The sequence below is a fragment of the Lepidochelys kempii genome, chromosome 6 (genome assembly GCF_965140285.1).
Source record: "Lepidochelys kempii isolate rLepKem1 chromosome 6, rLepKem1.hap1, whole genome shotgun sequence".
NCBI classification, from domain to species: Eukaryota; Metazoa; Chordata; order Testudines; family Cheloniidae; genus Lepidochelys; species Lepidochelys kempii.
The window spans coordinates 85,370,467-85,386,211 of NC_136385.1; the positions used below are offsets into that span (position 1 = coordinate 85,370,467).

Below are 15,745 nucleotides of genomic sequence, written 5' to 3' on the forward strand. Positions count from 1 at the left end.
TCACAGGATGCTTAAATGTCAGGGTTTGTGGTACAATCCATACTATCCAATGCCTTTCAAATAATTTTACTCCATCATTACATGCACAGCTCACTGCTATTTGCTTTACTGGTAAGCTTTACCCTGCAGATGCTTTGTCCAGGTTGTGTATGCAGGATCAGGTCTAGTGTACTCAGCAATGATAAGCTGCAATTGGGGTCTTGGAGGAAAGTAAAAATAGCAATAATTCTAGAGAATTTTTGATGCAGTCAGTCAAACTCTTCCATTTCCATCAAGACTGGGAGGAGCAAAATGGTTATATGAGGTTTCATGTTCATCTGCCAGAATATATCACTTATAATTTTTGTAGCGTTTAACGTAAGGACCAATCATGAAGCCCTTACTTTGGCAAAATTCCCACTTAAGTCAATGGAATTTTTTTTCAGAACAAAAACTGAAGGATCAGGCCCAATAAAAGTAAGAACAGAGCTTGAATGGCTAGGTATTGGCTTTTCTGAGTTGTATTCCTTTTTAAATTTCGTTTTTGAACTTTGACATATATAAGAAACATGTGAGTCAAAATTCACCTTAAAGTGCAGAGATAAAAGGTTGCCATTACATTTTGTCTAGGTAATACAATAAAATGGTATCATATTATAATCAATGGCAGAGTAAAGTGTCTAACCTGTTTTATAAAAGGGAGAATTTCTCATAAGAATATTGTTTATTGTTACAAAAGAGATTTTATTTTTTGTTGCAGTTTGGGCTTTTAATTGTTCTATTACTTTTTCTAAACCGTGAGCACCCTCTGTACATCAGTGAATCACATCTTAGTACAATACGTATATATGACCTGAGGTTTTAAAAAATAATGTTATATTCTCATCTGTTTTTTCCTGCATGTTACAGCATGTCTCCAGAGGCAGGCAGCATTTTTATTTTCAAGTAAATTTATATTAGTTACAGTCTCCAGCTGTTTTAGATATATGATCATTTCCTGTTGGAACTGTTTCCAAGACAATTCTCTTTCTTTTTTTTTTCTTTCAAAAGAATGAGAAATTTAATATAACAAAGACATCCTATAATTGCCTTTGTATCTAGCAAGGTATCTAGCAATCTAAATATTTTATTTTATTTAAAACATCTGTCTACATAATATTATATGACTGTACAAGCCTGTATCTGCCTTCTGAAAGACAGCTGCTGCCACTTTTATTTAATTTATAAGAAACCAACAAAATTGCTCCTTAATATAAAGCCCTTCTGCCACTGTGTCATGTATAAATATTTTCTTCCAAGATGAAAATTGCTTGTATTTACAGTTCTTGTTAAAGTAATCTAAGTCTTTTTCAAATTTAGAAACTTTTTTTCTTAAAAAGATCCCTATGGAAACATAGGATTTCAATAGACATTTTTTAAAAGTCCATTATATTAAAAATGAGGGTATATTTCTTTTAAAACTAGCTACAAACTGAAGTTCACTATGCTTTGGAGCTTTCTCTACTGCCTGTCTTCTTTTCATTCTCAATAACATTGTGACGTGTTGGTGCTGATTATAGCAGCCAGAATTTCTTTGTCATCTTTCAGAAAATACATGGTGAAAGAAGGTAAAGCTCTTTGTCTTGTTGGTGATACTGGGATTTGCTTGCCATGAATTCTGTCTGCAAACTCTGTTTCTTTTGTGAGGTCACTGGAGCCAAAAATAAAGTGTTTAACTTTTAATAGATAGTATCAATTTAGGCATAACAGCACTCCAAGAATAACAGGCATAGGCATGCTACAATATGTCTAAATAAGTCAAGTTTACCTTTTCCAGGGAAGTAATCAAAATATTCCTTTTTGGAACACTAAGAGTGTGAAAAGGGAAATGTTTATGGTTCCCCACTGGCACACTGTTATGATTGACAGGAAAAACCAACATGTTTGCCACATGAGACATCTTGTTCAGGAACTTTCAGGAGGGTAGTAAATTGGTGTTGGCACAAACACAAAAAAATAGAATGACTTGATTCAGCAGTTTTCAGTTTTAAATCCCTAAGCACTAAAGAAAGAAGCAAATATTCATCAAATGATCAAAATTTATATTGATTTTTATTCTGCATTAGCAGCTCAAAGTCAAGATTCTTGACAGGGTGGATGTCGGTTTGAATGATTCTCTTTGAAATAAGGATATAGGCACTGGGTTGAGTGCTACTGTGCATTCCTGAACCATAGGAAAATACTATTAGAACCCTAGGAAGCTAAATTTTTAAAAGAACTGTATGAAAAGGCATGCTTGTTCAGTACTGTTTTGATAACTAAATTGTTGTTATTATTATGTAAAGTAATTCTTGTTGTTCCTACTTCATTCCTTCCTGTCTGTTATCATCTAAGGACAACTATTTTATAGAATTTCAAAGGAACTATAGTTCATATAGTACGGTAACTGAGTTAATAGCAGTATTTGCCAGCATAAATATATTTTGGAGTCAAGCACTAGTCCAGCAGGGCCAGGGAAACAAAGATTGTATCTTCACATTATACATTTTTAATTTTTCTTTTCAGCCAGGAAATAAATAGAGATTGCTGTGGTCGAGTTCAGGAGTGGAGAACGAGAACACAAATACAGCATAGAAACACAAATGTGTTGCTCACGTTTATTGGGCTGAGAGATTTAATAAGAAAAACTGTGTTAGAATGATCTAGGAAATAGAAATAATCCCCTCTTGTCTGCAAAAATATAATAAAACAGTGACATTTTAATGAACTTAAATATATTGAAAATAATAAGGGAAGCTATCTCCATTACAGTACTGATGTGATCTTGTTCATTGTTGTAAAATGGAGGGTGAGGGTTGCTTTTTTTTTTCTTTTTTTAAACCAGACGCCAAGATAAGGCAGAAATACAGTAACTATTTGTTAACACTCAGGAGTGTTAACAAATTTCCAAGCTGTCTTAGATGCTTACAATTCAGCAAACAACTTGAACAGCATAGCTTCAAAATTGAAATTTCTGAACATTATGGGTAATGCTTTAATGGTATGCAAATTGCCATGAAGATAGCAGCAGTGAAGCTGACCTCTCAGCAATACAAATATTTTAGGTTTGAAACAGTTATCTTTTTACAGTTCCCCTGACCTGAGTAGGTGTCAGATACTTCAAGAGGCTGATGCTTTCTCTGAGGCTCATCAATAAACTCAAAGAAGCAACAGTCTTTGCCTGCTGTTTATACATGGCAAAATGGTTGTTTACATTCACATCTTCAGTTGTTGCTTTTGCTGTGAAGTCAGTCTTGCTATATAATAATTTACCTGTCATTACTGATAAAGCTTTGTTTTAGCTTTTTAACGATTACCTCATGATTGTCTCCTGATCATATATCCTTAATGATATTTGTACATGGTCACCATGTTGAGATAACTTTTTATTTCTCATTTATTCAAATGTGAAAAAGAATATGTATAACAAAAGAAATGACCGCACCTTAAGTTGGGGGAGGGGGAGTGTAGTGCATTTTGGGCGGGGGGAAGAGGGGTTAGTGAGAGGCTCAGGAGCTACGGCAAAAGTAGAGTGGGTCAGCGTGATGATGCTGACTTAGCCCCAGAGACTGGAAGAGCTGAGGAGTTGATAAAAGGCAAGCCCAGTGGGAGAAGCCACTTTTCCCAGACCAGGCAGTGCACCACCCACCTCCCTCCCTTTAGAGGTGACAAAATAACAGGTTTGGTCGGGGGCTGGGAAGGAATTTTTTCCTCACCACCAGATTGGCCAAGGGATGGGGTTCAGGGCTCCTATGACTGGCGCAGCAGGGAGCCAAACCCCTTCCTTATAGCCCAACTTAACCCTTCTTGTTCGAGGGGAGGATGATGGTAAGATCCCAGCAATGGGTTGGCCGGGGAACCTGGATGGAAAAAGGGGGGGTGGGGTGGGGGCTGGCAGGAGCCCCCGGGTAGATGTTGAAATGGTCATGGAGATACCTGCACTGTACACATTTATCTGCCAGGTACTCCCAGACATCTAATAATAAACTTGCAGCCTGATCAAGTGGCTCCTATCCTTCTTTCGGTATAGCCAGAAAATGTACTTAGCCAGCATTTTTCTGAATAGCTTTATTATTAAATACATTTATTAAATCATTTGTGTATTAATATATGATCCCTCCCAGCCTAGCTTCTTGTGCTTGATCCTGCAGTGAAATCATAATCACCTCTTTACAACAGCACAGTCTGATGGCATAGAAGATGTTATGATATCATAACTACATCCCTTTGTTTCACTGCAGGATCAAATGAGGTAGGGGAATAAACTTAAAGGAGGCAAAGCGCTCTGGATTATTAGGATAGTGGATGTCACCCAAATTTATAGTGATCATACTGGTGTAAATTTTCCATGAGACTACAGCTCTGTTCATGCTATGAAAGAGAATTGCCTTTCTCATTGTTTGGAGGACAGATACATATTTTGGTGACCTCCATTGTAAGTATGCTTTTTTTTTAAAATCATTTATGGTAGTAGTGTCAAAGGCCGCACATAGAATCCAGGGCCTCTTTGTGCTAATCATTGTGCAAACACATATTAAGAAAGAGGCCCTGCCTCGATGAGTTTACAGTCTAGGGCATGATTCTACAATTCATGCTGAGCCTCACTGAAGTCAATGGAACTCTATGCAGGCACAAGAATCTACCTTATGTGGGTGTAGTTGTAGAATTGGTTGCAGAGGGGAGATATGATTGCTCTCTATAAATATATCAGAGGGATAAATACCAGGGAGGGAGAGGAATTATTTAAGCTTGTTACCAATGTGGACACAAGAACAAATGGATATAAACTGGCCATCAGGAAGTTTAGACTTGTAATTAGACGAAGGTTTCTAACCATCAGAGGAGGGAAGTTCTGGAATAGCCTTCCAAGAGGAGCAGTGGAGGCAAAAGACATATTTGACTTCAAGACTAAGCTTGATAAATTTATGGAGGGGATGGTATGATGGGATAGCCTAATTTTGGCACTTAATTGATTTTTGACTATTAGTGGTAAATATGAACAATGACCTATGATGAGATGCTAGATAGGGTGGGATCTGAGTTACTACAGAGAATTCTTTCCTGGCTGTCTGGCTGGTGAGTCTTGCTCACATGCTCAGGATTTAGCTGTTCGCCATATTTGGGGTCAGGAAGGAATTTTCCTCCAGGGCAGATTGACAGAGGCCCTGGGGGTTTTTCGCCTTTCTCTGCAGCATGGGACATGGGTAACTTGCTGGAGGATTCTCTGATCCTTGAAGTCTTTAAAGCACAATTTGAGGACTTCAGTAGCTCAGACATAGATCAGGGGTTTGTTACAGGAGTGCATGGGTGAGATTCTGTGGCCTGCGTTGTGCAGGAGGTCAGACCAGATGATCATAATGGTCCCTTCTGACCTTAAAGTCTATGATTCTATGAAAGTCAAACAGCCTTTGCAGTGAAGCATGAGAAAACATCTAAAAAATCTGACAAGTGAATTGATTTATATTTGTCTGAAATATTTGCAAAATGTATCAACTTGAAAGTTTTTATATCATTTAAATAATTACCATGTAGCATGCTCATAAATGATGCAGTCTAATACCAAATAGACAATAGTTCATATTTTTTCTATCTTATGGCATCATAGGGTTGCTAACTTTCTAATCACACAAAACCAAACACCCCTGCCATGCCCCTTCTCTGAGCCCCACTAGTTCCATCCCCTCCGCCCTTCCATCGCTCACTCTTCCCCAACCTCACTCACTTTTACCAATCTGGGGAAGGGGGTTGAGGTGAGGGAGAGGGTATGGACTCTGGGATGCAGAGGGGGCTCCGGGTTGGAGTGTGGGGAGGTGAGGGGGTGAGGGATCTGGCTGGGGGGCGGGGGCTTGAGATGGGGCTGGGAAAGAAGGGTTTGGAATGTGGGAGGGGACTCTGGGCTGGGGCAGGGGGTCAGGGTGTGTGGGGGGGTTCCAGCGGCACTTAGCACGGCTCTGAGGAAGTGGCCACCAGGTCCCTGTGGCCTCTAAGCACATGGGCAGCCAGGCAGCTCTGTGAGGTGCACGCTGCTTTACCACCTCCAGGCATCGCCCCACACAGCTCCCATTGGTTGTGGTTCCCAGCCAATGGGAGCTGCAGAGCCAGTATTCAGGGCAGGGGCAGCACATGGAGCCTCCCAGTCCCTGACCGTCCCAGTGCCTAAGGGCCGCAGGAACCTGGCGGCCACTTCCAGGAGCAGCGTGGAGCCAACGCAGGTAGGGAGCCTGCTTTAGCCCCAGGCCCCTGCTATACTGTCACCCAAACTTTTGGCATCCCGGTCGGTGGTGCCGACCGGCGCTGCCAAGGTCCCTTTTTGACCGGGCATTCCAGTCGAAAACCAGATGCCCGGTAACCCGATAGCATCAGCTTAGTAGTAGTTGCATTTTTATTTAGTCCCTTTTTGTCAGAACGAATGTATACAAAATCTTAGTGCATCACAAATATTAAGCTATAAAATAAGAATACTATTCACTAATAAAGTATTTTAAATTCAAAGTAATTTCAAGAAACAAGTGGTAGATTTAAAATGTAAACATTTACTTTGAAGTTTCTTTAAGTGTGTATATATATATATATATATAATAACAGTACCCAGTAATACCCCAATTCTGCAAATATTGAAACACATGCTTAATTTTTTATGAGTGGTCCTAATCAATTAAGTTAAGCACATGCATAAGAGTTTGCAGGATTGGGACCTGTGTGTGTGTTTGTGTAATTATCATATAATTACAAGTTAGTGAAATAGTATTTTCTACAGCACTATTTAGAGAGGAGATGATAGGGCTTAGTTCAAGTTACACAGTTCAAATTCAGTTGAATTTATTATACTTTTGTATTTTTAAATCATAGAATACTGTGCTTACCGTGATAGATTTCATATCAGAAGAACTTGTAGTACGCCATGGAAAGTAGTGTTTGTAAATATTTATCCTAGCACATCCCTTTATTGCAATCTTCTTTTGACAGGAGAACACTGGAGCCAGGTTGTGATCTCAGTTACATTAGTGTAAATTCTGAGTGACTCAGTTGGCTCTATTGTCACTTCAAGCTTTTATACAATATAACCTCATAATGTCCTTCCCACCTCACACACTAACAGCCATTATCCAGTGTCTTGTCTTTCTCCACTACCGAATAAGGTCACTCAAACAAGCAGGTCTAACAAGAAATAAAATGTATTTTCATTGATTTTTATTGTCACTGATTACCATTTGTGTTACATGGTAACCTTTATAGTGGAAAGCACTTAATTTGACAAGCAGAGCCAGTCTTTGAGGGCCTGCAATAGCTGCAGCCCACGGCCTCCTCTCTTTATTTGGAAAATCTTTGCTTTTTTTTTTAATTAAGTTTCAGGCTCTTTTCTTTGCGACAATAGCCTTGAAAATGTAAACCAATGCAAATTGATTGCTAGGGTTGTACGCTGAGTTTTCCCGAAGATGCCAAGTTATTCACAAGCCCATCACAGCCTACCGGGATTGATCCAGGGGGTTCAGAAAAATCAGAGCTTTACATCCCTTGATTTTTGAGCAGACCCCAGTTTAATTGCAACTGTAGGGTTCAGTGCTGCTCAGCCTATTGCTGAATGTGACCATCACAAAAGATGCCTACTACAGGCAGCCTGCAGCTGAGCCAGCTTCTCTGCTGAGCAGCCAGTATGACCTCTGACCAAAAGGGAGATCATCTCCATAGTGTGAGACTGAGAGCAAGAGGTTAATCCCAGCTTTGACACTGACTCCCTCTGTGGTCTCGGTTAAAAGCCAAAATGTTCAGACTTGGTTAGGTAAAGTTAGCCAAGGCAAGTGGGGATAGTAATACTTCCCTGCCTCACAGGCTTTTGTGACAATTAAGCACGCATGTTTTAAAAGTGCTTTATGAATCCTAACATTCACCAGAATGGAGACAGAGCTCTCCTGTACCTAGGCTCCTAGCAGCTCTCAAAACCACACCTTATCGTTCCTTGCCATTTTTGTTAAATATTGCCAATTTTTCACAGACATCAACCCCCATTTCACTCCCCGCCCCAAGCACAAGCAACTGCTGTGCTCCACTCCTGTAGCAGGGATCCAGGCAAACAGGACCAAAATATTCTTCCCAAAAAAACCCATTTTACATTCAATTTGTCAGTGAAGTTTGGGGTGATACCAAAGGATCTCCATGCTAACCCTCCTCAGAATTCTCAGTCTGACCTTGTACACAGTGGTGTGTTTGTGGTGTACAGCAGTCTTTTATAATTGCTGGATGGGGAACAAAAAATTGTTTCATAGGCCAACCTAAACATGTTAAAGTGGTTTAGTTGAGCTCGCCAGATCTGCTGAGAACTAAAACAAGTAATCATTGACTAGCTGGTAACAATGAAGCTACAGCGTCATAGAGTCATAGAATCATAGAATATCAGGGTTGGAAGGGACCTCAGGAGGTCATCCAGTCCAACCCCCTGCTCAAAGCAGGACCAATTCCCAACTAAATCATCCCAGACAGGGCTTTGTCAAGCCTGACCATAAAAACTTCTAAGGAAGGAGATTCTACCACCTCCCTAGGTAACGCATTCCAGTGTTTCACCATCCCCCGAGTGAAAAGTTTTTCCTAATATCCAACCTAAACGTCCCCCACTACAACTTGAGACCATTACGCCTCGTTCTGTCACCTGCTACCACTGAGAACAGTCTAGATCCATCCTCTTTGGAACCCCCTTTCAGATAGTTGAAAGCAGCTATCAAATCCCCCCTCATTCTTCTCTTCCGCAGACTAAAGAATCCCAGTTCCCTCACCCTCTCCTCATAAGTCATGTGTTCCAGTCCCTAATCATTTTTGTTGCCCTCCGCTGGACTTTTCCCAATTTTTCCACATCCTTCTTGTAGTGTGGGGCCCAAAAGTGGACACAGTACTCCAGATGAGGCCTCACCAATGTCGAATAGAGGGGAACGATCACGACCCTCAATCTGCTGGCAATGCCCCTATTTATATATCCCAAAATGCCATTGGCCTTCTTGGCATCAATGGCACTGTTGACTCATATCCAGCTTCTCGTCCACTGTAACGACTAGGTTCTTTTCTGCTGAACTGCTGCCTAGCCATTCGGTCCCTAGTCTGCAGCAGTGCATGGGATTCTTCCATCCTAAGTGCAGGACTCTGCACTTGTTCTTGTTGAACCTCATCAGATTTCTTTTGGCCCAATCCTCTAATTTGTCTAGGTCCCTCTGTATCCTATCCCTACCCTCCAGCGTATCGACCTCTTCTCCCAGTTTCGTGTCATCTGAAAACTTGCTGAGGGTGCAATCCACACCATCCTCCAGATCATTAATGAAGATATTGAACAAAACCAGCCCGAGGACCGACCCTTGGGGCACTCCACTTGATACCAGCTGCCAATTAGACATGGAGCCATTGATCACTACCTGTTGAGCCCGACAATCTAGCCAGCTTTCTATCCACCTTTATAGTCCATTCATCCAGCCCATACTTCTTTAACTTGCTGGCAAGAATACTGTGGGAGACCGTGTCAAAAGCTTTGCTAAAGTCAAGGAACAACACGTCCACTGCTTTCCCCTCATCCACAGAGCCAGTTATCTTGTCATAGAAGGCAATTAGATTAGTCAGGCATGTCTTGCCCTTGGTGAATCCATGCTGACTGTTCCTGGTCACTTTCCTCTCCTCTAAGTGCTTCAGAATTGATTCCTTGAGGACCTGCTCCATGATTTTTCCAGGGACTGAGGTGAGGCTGACTGACCTGTAGTTCCCCGGATCCTTTCTTCCCTTTTTTAAAGATGGGTACTACATTAGCCTTTTTCTAGTCGTCCAGGACCTCCCCCGATCACCATGAGTTTTCAAAGATAATGGCCGATAGCTCTGCAATCACATCCGCCAACTCCTTTAGCACTCTCGGATGCAGCACATCTGGTCCCATGGAATTGTGCTCGTCCAGCTTTTCTAAATAGTCCCGAACCACTTCTTTCTCCACAGAGGGCTGGTCACCTCCTCCGCATGCTGTGCTGCCCAGTGCAGTAGTCTGGGAGCTGACCTTGTTCGTGAAGACAGAGGGAAAAAAAGCATTGAGTACATTAGCTTTTTCCACATCCTCTGTCACTAGGTTGCCTCCCTCATTCAGTAAGGGGCCCACACTTTCCTTGACTTTCTTCTTGTTGTTAACATACCTGAAGAAACCCTTCTTGTTACTCTTAACATCTCTTGCTAGCTGCAACTCCAGGTGTGATTTGGCCTTCCTGATTTCACTCCTGCATGCCCGAGCAATATTTTTATACTCCTCCCTGGTCATTTGTCCAATCTTCCACTTCTTGTAAGCTTCTTTTTTGTGTTTAAGATCAGCAAGGATTTTACTGTTAAGCCAAGCTGGTCGCCTGCCATATTTACTATTCTTTCTACACATCGGGATGGTTTATCCCTGTAACCTCAATATGGATTCTTTAAAATACAGCCAGCTCTCCTGGACTCCTTTCCCCCTCATGTTATTCTCCCAGGGGATCCTGCCCATCAGTTCCCTGAGGTTGTCAAAGTCTGCTTTTCTGAAGTCCAGGGTCCGTATTCTGCTGCTCTCCGTTCTTCCCTGTGTCAGGATACTAAACTCGACCATCTCATGGTCACTGCCGCCCAGGTTCTCATCCACTTTTCCTTCCCCTACTAATTCTTCCTGGTTTGTGAGCAGCAGGTCAAGAAGAGTTCTGCCCCTAGTTGGTTCCTCCAGCACTTGCACCAGGAAATTGTCCCCTACACTTTCCAAAAACTTCCTGCGTCATGCTGAAATGATACAAAACTATACCTGCATCACCTCCAAAAAAAATCTTACTTTTAAGAATAGACTGCAGCAGATTTACTCAGACTTCTGTGTTGTACTGCACATTTTCTGAACTGTGACTTTTTACTGAGGCTCCTGCAAATTATAGCTTTTTGAAACTTAAACTGATCAATAGCTACCTGCAGTCTTCAAAGCCGCTCTGGATTTGCAATGATACCAGTAGAACATGAACTGAAGAAACCTTTTAAGTACAACAGTGTGATAGTTCAATTCGTACACAAAAGAAATCAGAAGGATCCATCTGAAGCTCTGAGCTACCTGAGTTTGAGTTGCTGCAAATGTTTACAATAACTGAAGACAGCGCTATCCTTAAAGATAATTGATTTATTGAGGGATCATATTTTCAAGGTAAAAAAATAGAATAGTCGTCTTGTAAGGAAGCAGGATTCAGTGAGTATGGTTTTAGTGTAGATCATGGTGGTCAGCACAAGAAGTTTTGTGAGCTGGGGGGTTGTGGGGAAGAGAATAATGGATCCCTGTTCCTCTCTTATATTTTCTTTACCTTTTTCCTTCTCTTTTTTTCTTTTTCTCATTTGGCTTCTACCCTTTCCCCCCTTTTCCTTGCTTCAATCTTCCTCTCCTTTCCTTTTCCATCCTGTGCTTTCATCCTCGTATTTCCTCTCTCAGCCACACTTGTTCATGTTCTCTCTCACTTCTACTCTCAGTAATTTGTCTCCTCCTCCCTTTTCCCATTATATTCCTCTGACTGGTAGTACCCTGCCACAATCCACTGCTCAACAAGTGAGATGGGGCAGGTAAATGGAATTGTAGTCACAAGCCGCCAGACTGGGTCTGTAGCCACCTACATGTGATAGCAGTGCAGCTGAGCTGCCTATAGACTCACTACATGCAATAATCTCTCAAGTCTTCACATGGATCTGATTTTGTGGGCTAGATCATCCCATTGCTTGGCAGTCCATAGGCTATTCATGATAAGTCCCTATTGTCTCTGTACTCGAGGGAATTAGTGTACTCTTAAAGGGATGGAGAGAGATGATTTTTATTAGACTTTTCTATGTGCCTTTAGAAATCATGCATGCATATACCACCCACTTGCCTCAATGGGTCGGAGAACTTGATGGGACCAGTGGTGATGGGAGATATTCCCAGCAGCAAGGGAGGGAGACTCTCTAAGGGACATCAGGCAGCTCCTTCCCCTGGGAGTCTCTGGCACCCATTGGCCAGGTGGGGGAGGAAGGGTGCTGATTGGCTATCATTCCCCAGCTCCCAGGATTTACCTGGTGCAGGAGCCATGTAGAGCCCCTTACAGCTCCATTCTAGCAGCCCCACCCTACCCACCCTGAACTCGGAATGGGAATCTGGCCTGACAGATGCTGTGGATCTAGCCAATCGCTGGTTTGGGAATCAGGAAGGAATTTTTTCTCCCATGGGCCAACTGGCAGAGGACCAGGGAGTTTTTTGGCTTTCGCACAGCACCTTCAAGCCACAGTGGGTTAAGTAGGAACATGCTTAGTACCTAACTGAGGTACTTGGTTAGAGCTGTTTATTCATTGCAACTTGCCATCTGTTTCCAGTGTGGTTAAGAGAATAAAATGAACAGTTCCCAGAGGTAAAAGACCTGCGACATTGCTGATGAGCCTTGGGCTCATGGTGTAGGGTGAGACCATGCTATAGGGTGGCCTTCCTGGGCTGAGATTAGATTTTGTAGCTTTCTTGGACCAAGATCAGACCCTGTGGCCCTTGCAGGCCGAGGGTCCCGCTCTGCTGCAATCCTCTACCCACTCATGGCGGGGTGGGGGTGCTAAGACTCAGAGAGAGCTGAGCCCTGGAGGGGTAAACTGAGGATTACGGTTGTCAAGAGTCCCTTATTATTGAAATACTATGTTGGCAACGGGTTATATGGGTTATATGGTAAGGAGCCTTGTAACTCCTGCACTGGAACCAATTAAATGTCTGGAATAGGCAAGTATCAGTGATGGGCAGGGAACGCCGTTCCTGTGTTAAAAGTTTAACAACATTTTCAGCCTTCCACTTAATTCCATGCGTCTGTCCTCATTTTGTCATTGTGTCCACATCAGTTGACATTTTGTACAGAATGTATTAGTACGCTCAAAATGTACAACTAAGAGAGGCTGTGTTACCTCTGTGTGTGTGTCTAACTTAGCTGTGTAGGAAAAAGTATACTGAAGGTGTAGGATGACTTGAGGGAGGACACTTTTGAACACTGTAAGCTGCAAAGCAATCAAGGGCGCCTGCAGTGCATTTTGTAAGGTGTGCAAGGGCCAATCCAAGAACTCTTAACAATTGCCTTCTCAGCTATGCAGCTTCTAAGATTGGAGTCTCCACATGCTAATGCCATATTTTTGCAAGTTAGCAGAACTTCAAAGCTGTGTAGCAAGTAGCTGCTTCTTTTTGTGTCCCCCCCCCCATCTTTTTTTCTCTTAAGAGCTACAGAAAACTCTGTGGGAAAAATGTTACATGTGTGTATCTAAAATTTAAGGAAAATTTGTATGGCTATATTATATCATTTGAGAACTAGCATGTGTTCATATCATTAAAGACTCTCTCTTAATACATATGCAGAAGGTACCAGCTTTCAGGTTGCATGGAAAAATTTAATCATGGGCATTTCCTGACTTTTTTGAGTGCTTAATGTAGTTTTTTTGTATGGGTAATTTTTTTTTAATTTGTGAAAACAAGAAAAATAATTATTCTGCTAAATTAAAAATGCATCTTAATTTGCAATTCCATCCTCAAAGCGAGCAAAATTGTTTTCTTTAAACTTTCCAAAAGAATTCACCTCTAGGCTGAAAACAATCATGGGAAATTTTATTTCATAAGGTAATTGTTTTGGAAAGTTATCAGCCACTCACAATAGGGGTTTAGAATGAAAGTGCCACCTCAACCATAACTAAAATAAAAACAGCTAATGAATAAGTGCTTTCTGGCAAGAATAAATGAAAACTGCAATGCCTGATGTGGACAGTGAAGAATACATAAAGGCATCAAAGTGAGTAAACATCAAATGAAAGATTATCCATGTGGGTGAGGAATCCACTCCAGAAAGAGACTGAACCTGGAACCTCAGTAACCCACAGAAGGAAACTATTTGTTAAGCTAAAGGGAACTCTGCTTTCTCTGTTAGTGGTAGTCTTTTCTGAGATCCATAAACAGCAGTCTGTTCCACGGATTCCTTTTTCTTCAGGGGTCTCATCAAACTGCTGACCAGTCCCAACCTAGTTTATCTGATAAAACCAGATGAGATTAGGTATATTCAACCAGAATATTTTGATAATTTCACATACTCAGGTACTGCCTTTTCATTGGTAACTATACGTAACTTCCATAATTAATTAATCTTAGATTGTCTTTATACTTGTACAGTATATCTACTATCTTGTTATTTGAGTTTTAGATTGTTTTAAAATGTATAAATGGATACACAGATGACAAGTTGTTAAATTGAAGAGTGCTCTTGTGACAAGAAATGGGTGTTGAGCAGTGTTCAGCCTGCATATGAGATCGAAGTTCTTTAGAGGATATATACAGCACACTATAAACTTGCTCAATGATACTAAACAAAAATCACTTAAGGACCGAAAGATTGTCAGAATCAAGTCAACCCTCTTCAAAAAAGATTGTACATCTGTGAACACTTGGACTACAGCACTTTAGTGCATGATGAAATCAGTAAGGAAAGTTATGTATTGTGCATACCGTTTATACATATTAATTAGTTTTTTAAATAAATTTCTTTCATAATCAGATTTCTTCAAAGAAGGCAAAATGGACAGTCCACATTCAGGACTACATACTCTTCAAATATAATGCTTTAAAATAAAGCTTTATGTTTTACTTATTTGAGCACTGAAAAGCACTGGAAGTTTTTTTATGCTCCAGCTATTCAGATGATGGATGAATGGATTTTCTTAAGATTGTCCCAAAAAATCATATCTGGGTTAAATCCAAACATTAGAAGTTTCACTACAAGCAGTGATTTTTGGAGAAAAGCTATAAGCAACTGAAAAAGGAAGTTAAAATCTAAATGGCATTTCAAAATTAGCTATAATACGACTTGGTAGAAAATACATCAATGCTAAAACAAGTTATAAACAAGTTTCACATAATCCAGGTAACCACAAGATTATATAAGTGTCCAAAACTTCTTTCAAGCATATGTTGCTGGCACTCTTCTATTTTTTCTTCCCAGTCCAAACATGGCCCATAATATGCATCCTCATTCTGGGCTTTGGAAATTTTCCCTTTTTTAGCACTTTTATCTTGGCACTTTTTCTCTACATCACAAATGGCTGTTATCATAGATAGAAGGCACTGTTATCCTCTGAGCAGAGAGCAAACACTTCTCTTTCACTGCTGTTTGGAGTGTGAAAATCATTTCCAAACCAAGGTTTCCTCCATGCTAGTGCATTCATCTTGCTGCCCTACCAAGTGATTGACTCAGCATGCTATTACTAATAGGAATATGGAATTAAGTTACAAAGAGGTGACGTTTTTGAAGCTTATCAGAATTTGTTATGTCTGTGTTTTTATTTTAGTGCACCCTTACCAAAGGAAAACAACAGCATATTGGCCCCAAAGGGCTTTTGAACTTATCTTTCCCTCTGTTCTTCTCCCTGCTACCCAGGGGCAAACACAGCAAAAAACAAACTTTATTCCCATGTCATCTGGTGCTCTGACTTCCACAATTCAACTGATCACCACAGCTGCAATAAATAAAACGTCTGTTCAAAAAGTTTTGATGCCAAAAATTATTCAACATTCTTTTGGCTAGGCACATAGACTGTTGGAAAACAGCACATCTAACTTATTGCCTCTTCCTTGCAATCAAGATTTCTAAGTAATCACTGGAAACTAGGTAGGGGAAAATAGAATGTGAACAATGCCAATCCCTTTGTTTTAATTTACAATTATTAATTTAACAAAACAATGGAAGTATAATTAAATCTGAAGCATCGT

The 15,745-nt window shown here is 40.8% G+C and overlaps 1 protein-coding gene across 3 annotated transcripts in view; it reads left to right on the top strand.

The window, feature by feature from the left end:
• The window catches only part of AKAP6 (A-kinase anchoring protein 6), a 405,099-nt gene that overhangs the window by 278,411 nt on the left and 110,943 nt on the right, over positions 1-15,745 (top strand). The gene's annotated exons all lie outside the window — the stretch shown is intronic.